Source organism: Tiliqua scincoides, chromosome 1, assembly GCF_035046505.1.
Source record: "Tiliqua scincoides isolate rTilSci1 chromosome 1, rTilSci1.hap2, whole genome shotgun sequence".
NCBI classification, from domain to species: domain Eukaryota; kingdom Metazoa; phylum Chordata; class Lepidosauria; order Squamata; family Scincidae; genus Tiliqua; species Tiliqua scincoides.
Window position 1 is genome coordinate 81,330,474 of NC_089821.1, and position 7,282 is coordinate 81,337,755.

General features: G+C 45.4%; 1 long non-coding RNA gene across 1 annotated transcript; it reads right to left on the reverse strand.

Moving 5' to 3' along the window:
* Positions 1 to 7,012, reverse strand: LOC136634694 (uncharacterized). Its single transcript, XR_010793351.1, has 4 exons — positions 6,974 to 7,012; positions 6,277 to 6,364; positions 2,886 to 3,141; positions 1 to 686 (listed from the first exon to the last, which is right to left on the reverse strand). It is a non-coding gene; the product is annotated as an uncharacterized lncRNA (long non-coding RNA).
* Positions 7,013 to 7,282: the final 270 nt, after the last annotated feature.

A 7,282-nucleotide genomic window follows, 5' to 3' on the forward strand; every position in this document is an offset into this window, starting at 1 on the left:
AGAAAGTCCCATTAAACACAGTGTGACATACTTCTGAGTAGACATGCAGTGAAACAAACCTCATTGAAATAACTCTATCAAACGTGATAGCCAAAAAAACCAGTGGGGGTGGGGCAATGGTGAAACACCACCCAATGCCCAGGACTTTACCCTGCCCACTGCATGGGAGGAGGTCCATCATGGCCTCCCGCACCGGCTGACACAAACCCTGGTGATGCCACTGCATACAGAGTTCATGAATATTAAGCAACAGGTTCTGCCTCTGGATGCAATCAAGGGTAGTCATAGCAGCCCAAGGAAATATTATGAGAGGTCAAGCAGTGAAGCCATATTTGTCTTCTCTCCTTTCTCTTCTTCAGTAGTGACCCATAGGTTAGAAGCATTGCAAAGTCATGATGCACAACATCTGTTTAGATAGGCAACATCATTCTGCCTATAAACAGAATGTCTCTGTGTTCTACCACTTGTTGAATGAGTCTGAAGATATAGGTGGAGTTCTATCCAAGGAGCATGCACTTATTTCTAATACACCAATATTTCAAACAGTCTTTCAAATAACAATAGGCCAAGTAGATGGAGACAGTGTGTTGGGTTCTTCATCAACGTTTAAATGTTATAAACATTATCAGTCCGTCTTACGGCTGGGCTCAGAATTTGCCTCTTGTTGACATTTCCAGCCAAGGATTCTGTAAATATTAACAATTAAAAAGGGGGGGACACAGATATAATTCAGGTATGACTGCAGTAATTGTGCGTCCATTGCATTGGAGACTGCAACTTTTTTCTATTTGTTCCCCCAGTCATATTTCACCCAGCCTAATCCTATCCCCCACCATTTCACGCAGCCATGCCAACAGAGTAAAACTTTTTTACTTACCTCTCAGTAAGTAGTCTGCCTGGTCAACAGTGGGTCTTCTTGGACCATGCCAGCAGTGTGGCTGGTGTAAGTCCAAGGAGAGGAAGGGGCATTTTCAGGCAGCAAAAGAGGGGGTAGCATCCCACATAAGTCACTGACATCTGGATCCACCCCCTTCTTTCCCTGAACCACCCGGTCTCCTCCCTGTTCTGACCCAAAACCACCCATTCACCTCTAACACTGTTGATGTACTTGCTCTGTTGTGGCATTTGGGGGGTTTCTAGCACAATCAAGTAGCTGCTGACCATTGCCATCAGCAGCTCCATCATGCACAATGGCAGCACAACATTTGCACTGTCACTGGGCCTTTCACGGATTGGATTTGGACAGCGGATTGGACAGCGGATTGGATTTGCTGCCATACATGGCCCATAAACTTGCAGCCCAATCCTTAGAACAGGTATAGTTTGTTGTTTGAAAGAAGCAATGATGAGTTCCTTGCTAACAAATTAGAAATATAATTAAGCAACAGTGTTTATTAATCAGATCCAGCATCAAAAGGTAGCATCCTTGGGCAGCGCCTGAGGGTTTAAGCACCCTGGGAGGTCCGTCACTGACACCTGCCCTGGGCCCTTCAGGGCAGATCAGGCCCATCCACCAGCCAAGAGCCAGTGGCTGTGTATGTACCTCTGCACTTATCTTGGGGCAAGGTGTAGGCAGTATTGTGGGTTTCTTGCAGCAGCAGCAGAAACAATGGAATTTGAGCTGGGGTAACGGCCTCCTAGCACTCACTGTTTTCCCCCTACATTATTCCCATCTGACACAGTGCCTCTGTATCACTGCCCACCTGGTGAGCTAGAGCAGAGGTTTTCAAGCAGTAGGTCAGGCCCCAGAAGAGGGTTGCAACCTGATCTCAGGTGTGTGGTGACAGAACTGCTTCAGGCTGGAGTCTGCCCATGGGTGCATGGGCTCTGCCCCTGTATCACTGGGCTTTGTCAATAAGTGCACAGGCTCTTGAAAGTGGGTCCCATGTTGCAGGCTGAGATACGAGGTGGGTTCCAGCTCTGGAAATGTTAACATCCATTCATGTAGAGGGTATGCCAAAAATTGAGTGGTAAGTCTAATCCACAACTCATGATTGCGAAAACATAATAGTGGATTTAGTGGCATAGCAAATGGGGGCTGCGGGCAATTGTCATGGGCTCCATGTCTGGGAGCGTGCCTTTCTGAGGCCTGGGAAGGCCTTACAACAGGGGTGCTCAACAGGTGGATCGCGATCTACCGGTAGATCGCGAGGCAAAATGAGTAGATCGCAGAGTGCCGACCCCCCCCTTCAGGTGCCTCTGGGAGGAAATGCCAGGAGTAAGGCCCATTGTACTCAATGGGGCTTACTCCCAGGTAAGTGTGGCTAGGATTGCAGCCTCACAGCCTAATCCTAGGCATGTCTACTCAGGAGTAAGTCCTGTTATACTCAGTGGGGCTCAAGGTACACCAACATACATTGTACACATAAATGTTATATGTTATGATGGCGTGAACATTGTAAAAAAAAAACTCTGGTAGATCTCCAGGCCTTGCTGGGTTTCAAAGTAGCTCTCGAGCCAAAAAAGTGTGAGCACCCCTGCCTTACAAGATCTGCTAGAGGTCTTAGAAATGCACTTCTGGTTTTTTGCGAAAGTAGGAAGTGCATTGGAAGGGCATTACATTTTTTTTGGCCCCAGTTGCCAGTTGGCGTGGCGATGCCACTAGTGGATTAGAAGTAGGACCTATCTGGAATGAACATGTGAAACTGGCTTATATTGCATTGGATCATTGGCCAATGAGCTTAGGTTGATACTGATTAGCAATGACCTTCTGGGATTCACACAGGGACTTTTCCCCATCCTACCTGGAAATGCCAGGATTTGAAGCAGAGGTGTTATGTATGCAAGACATGCGTGCTGCCATTGTGCTATTATCCTCTTCCAGTGTGTAAACTGAAATTTAAAGTTTAGATGTTTGAAGATTATCCCCTGAAGCAACTACTTACATCATCATCATCATAGTCTCGCTCAGGGATATAAGCCTTGTTTGCTATCCCAGGCTCTTGGGTGTTTCTTGCTTGGCCTCCTTGGCTATCCATGACTGTTTTGTTAACTGCTGTAGGGTTTTTAGCTTGGACTCTGGGGAAGATTTTCTCTCTTGTGTTAACATTTGTGGCATAGTTGTTCTCAGGAACTCTCCCTGTACTTGAAAAGTCACTGTTTAGCAAACTCCTTGTCTCAGACGAAGTGTCCTTTTTGGCTCTATATTCAACAAAAAATTAAAAAATTAGTAGGCTTAGAATCATAGAGTTCAAAGTGGCCTATGAGATCATCAAGTCCAACACCCTGTTCACTATGATAACATCCCCAATGTGTTAAAACACATCTAAGCATATTTCCTACCTGGACAATATCTGAAAGGTGTAATAGCAGCAAAAAATTGCCTATCTTCACCAAGTCCAAAGCAAAACCATATCTTCAAAGGTATAATATAAACTAGAAGTAGAGCTTGGGATATTCATTTTTGTAAAGACATGTGGTGATTGAGGTGAAGACTCTGGTCCTAGCACCTCCCTCCCTCCCTCCTCCAATCCATGCAAGGTCCAAAATCAGTAGACTCTGCTGCCACCAGGAGGATGAAGTCAGGCAGAGCAAAACTGTTCTTGGATACTTCCCTCCCTGCTACATGCAGAACCACTCCAAAACCTAGATTGTAGCAGGTAGCCAAAGGTCCAGGATGGGCCAAGCTGGGCTGGTCCATCCATGAGGCCAGCTGCAGCCATTGCCTCAGACGGCAGACTGGCTGGGGTTGTCCACCTCCTTCTATCCACTGCTCCTCCTCTCACTCTCTGGACTGTATAAAGGAGGGCACAAAGGGAACAGAAGAGGAAGTATGGAAGAGAGGCTTGTACATCATCATGGGAAAGGGGGCAGCATTTAGCTCACAACTTCAGGCACTAGGAAGCCTTGGGCCAGCCCTGGGGTCAAGGCTCTGACTGAGTTTAACAAACAGGCAGGTTAAAACATGAAAAGATATTATTAAACTACAAAAAGGTGGTGGTGGGGTAATAACACAAAGGAAGAAGACACAGAACCAGATTGGAAGATGGCTTGGACACTGGAAGTGCCCATAGGCAGATCCTAGCAAAAATGCAAGCAGGTAATTGCAGGCAAACTTAATAATTTTCTAACCAGTCTTAGCTCACAGGTCCCTAACTATACTCAGAATCTTGGCCGTAACGTAGCATCATTACGCTCCGCCAATCTCCAATCAAGTGAGTGGACACACACAGATTCACTCTGAGAACTGGATCAGAACACACATGAGCATTCTTGGACTCGACCAAGGTTCCAGTATCCCAGGTTCAGTGAGGCATATCTGACTGGATGGGCTCTTATATGATTAAAGACACAGTCCTGAGTCACCCTTGGGCCAGTGCAAGTCCCTTGTGCTGGCCCAGGAAGCTCACAAACATGCCATAAAGCACATTTGCACATCCTTGTGAGTTGGCTGGGCTGGCACAAGGATGCACACTGGCCTGCGGAGTTTGAATTCAACCTCTGCACCAACTTCATGGGGAAGCTTTGCGTCAGCCAAACTCAGCCAATGCAAGGATCTGGGATCGGAGGGGAGGAGGCAGGGAAGGGGTGGAAGGGAGATATTCCAGGGTGGGGGAGGGTGGGCGGAGGGCAGTCCTGGGTGTGGGCGGGGAGTGGGAGGCGGGTCTGGGAACCAGCTCTTCTGCCGGATCCCAACCCCATTCCTGAGCAGCACGGAGCAGCTTCAAGTCACTCCTCGGACTTGTGCCACCTCAGGAGATGGCACAAGTACGAGGAGAACCATAGGGACTGCAATGGCTTACCCGGTAGTAAGGGGAAGAATTTCCCCTTGCCTCAGGCTGAGCTGCTTTGGTGCCTATCTTGTGCTGGATACAGCACAAGCCTCCTGGCCTGCCTGTTCCAGCGCAAGATAGGATTGCACTGGAAGACATACACATTCCACAAACTATCTCTCTGCTTGACCATGTGGTCCTTCTGCCATACTGCTGATTTCAAAGTGTCTCAAGGAAGCCTCTTATGTGGAGGCTTTTCTTAAGGGGAATTGATGGTGAAAACGAAGGGGAGCTGGATCAGATCAAAGATCCATCTAGTCTATTATAATTATAATTCCATTTCCCACAGGTGAATCTGAGAAGCCACAAACAAGAAATGAAGGCACAATCCTGTCCTGCCATTGCTTCCTTGCAACTGGTATTCAGGGACATGCTGTCTCTAAATCTGGGACAGCATATAGTCATCAAGGCTGGAACATTGATAGACCTGTTCTCCACTAATTTGTCTAGTTTCCTTTTAAAGTCATTAAGTTAGGGGCCATTACCATAACTTGTGGTAACCAATCCTACAGCTTAATTATGCACTGTGTGTAGTAGTACGTCCTTTTGCCCACCCAGAATGTCATGTGGTCAGTTTCACTGGGAGAGCCCAGGACATATTAAAAAGAAACTTACATACAATCGTAACAGAATTCAAAAAGCACCTGTTGCTCTGCCAAGTAAGCCTAGAAGCCCCTCCTTTGCTTCCATTCAGCAACATATGCCAAATGGGCAAAGACAACTTTATCAGAATCTAAAATTAGGCAAATCTTTAAAGTGCCCAAACCTATCCAACTTTCCAGTACCGGTGCAGTGACATCAGTGGGGCATGTGCTGCATCCTGCGGTGTCAGGGGTTGTCACAGAGGCCTCCTCAAGATATGGGAACATTTGTTCCCTTACCTTGGGGCTGTATTGTTGCTTCACTGGTACTGGAAAGTTGGATAGGAATAGGCCCTTAGTCAGTTTGAGAATACATTGTGTTGGCAGAAGCTCCAAGATCCACCACTACATGTGAATCTACAACTACAGAGATAGTGAGACCTCATCCAACCTGTGATAAGCATCTCTTATCCCAGTTGTATAGCTTCAATTTATTTTCCCATCCAGCCTCTTACTGACTGCAGTCAATCGAGAATGATTCTGCCACACTGGAGGACACAGAAAAGAGAAATAGAGATGGGTGTCATCAGCCCCAATTTCTATCACTCACTTCCATCTCCAGACTAACTTCCTTTTTCTTAATTACATTTATGGCTGCAATCCTAACCTCACTTTCCTGGAAGTAAGACACATTTAACACACTAGGACTTACTTCTGAGTAGACCTGGTTAGGATTGTGCCCTTAGTCATTCATTCTGGTATGCTGAGGAGGTTGCAGTGGTGCAATGCCAGAGTTTCATGCACACCTCTGGCAACAGAATGTGCAAATTAATCAGATGAAGTTAGAATAAAGTGTCCCATCCAATGCGACAAACTTTGCAAGGGCATATGCTCAAAAAAACTCCAAGACTAATTATTTGTACCTCAATGATTTGTAAATGAGTACTCCAGTTAAGACTATGATAACAACTCCACAGGCAACGGCCACTCCAACGAGAATTGCCAAGAAATCTGAAAAGTTAGAGATTAAAATGAGCATAGCACTACCCATTCAGTATAAACGCACTCTGCATTAGGAAATGAAACACAATTATATTCAGTTAAAACTGACTGCAGTGATAGAACTTTTAAACCTGTCATGGGACTTGAGATAACTTTTATGACATTGCAGGGACTTGCCCACACCAGCTTAGCATCAACAGTGCTATACTACTGGGTGCTTCCAGAGTACCTCTTTGGACCATTTAAGCCACCACTTGAATTTAGTGCCACTGATTTACGAACCAACCAACTTGTCAAAATGAGCAAGCAGCCAGCACCAGTATAAAGTTCTTCAGAATTATCTCCATATTCCAGAAGTTATGCTAAAGATACATCTATGAAGGAATTTAAAATAATGGCACAGAAAGGGAACGTTATCTTGATGTGGAACTATACATGCTCACAAGACTTAAAGGTGAATACACTCTCTTTAACCCACCTTAAAACATCTCCCCAAAATGGAATGAAGTGTTATGTACCTCCAGGAGTCAATTATGCTAATTCTGGTGCTGTATATTTGACTTCCCTTGCTGGAAATGTTTCCTGGCTTTATATAAAACATCAGATAGTCTTACTTACTGTTGCTACAATCTTTCCCAGAGAAGCCGAAACTACACCTAAACAAACACAAACAAGACATTAGCTTCTGTTCAACTGATGATGAGTAAATACAATCTCTCCTCTCAGGTCCAAGTCACACAAATCAATAACTGCTTGATATCCGAACTACATAGAGATTCATCCATGTGATGATGCTTTGATGATACTTTATTAGCTCCCAAAAGGGAATAGAGTAGTGCAACTGCCACAATTTGTCCAAATTCCTGTAATGACCCATCAAAAATGGTACTCTCAAAAGCAGTTGGTGAATCAGGAAAGGCAGGTGAC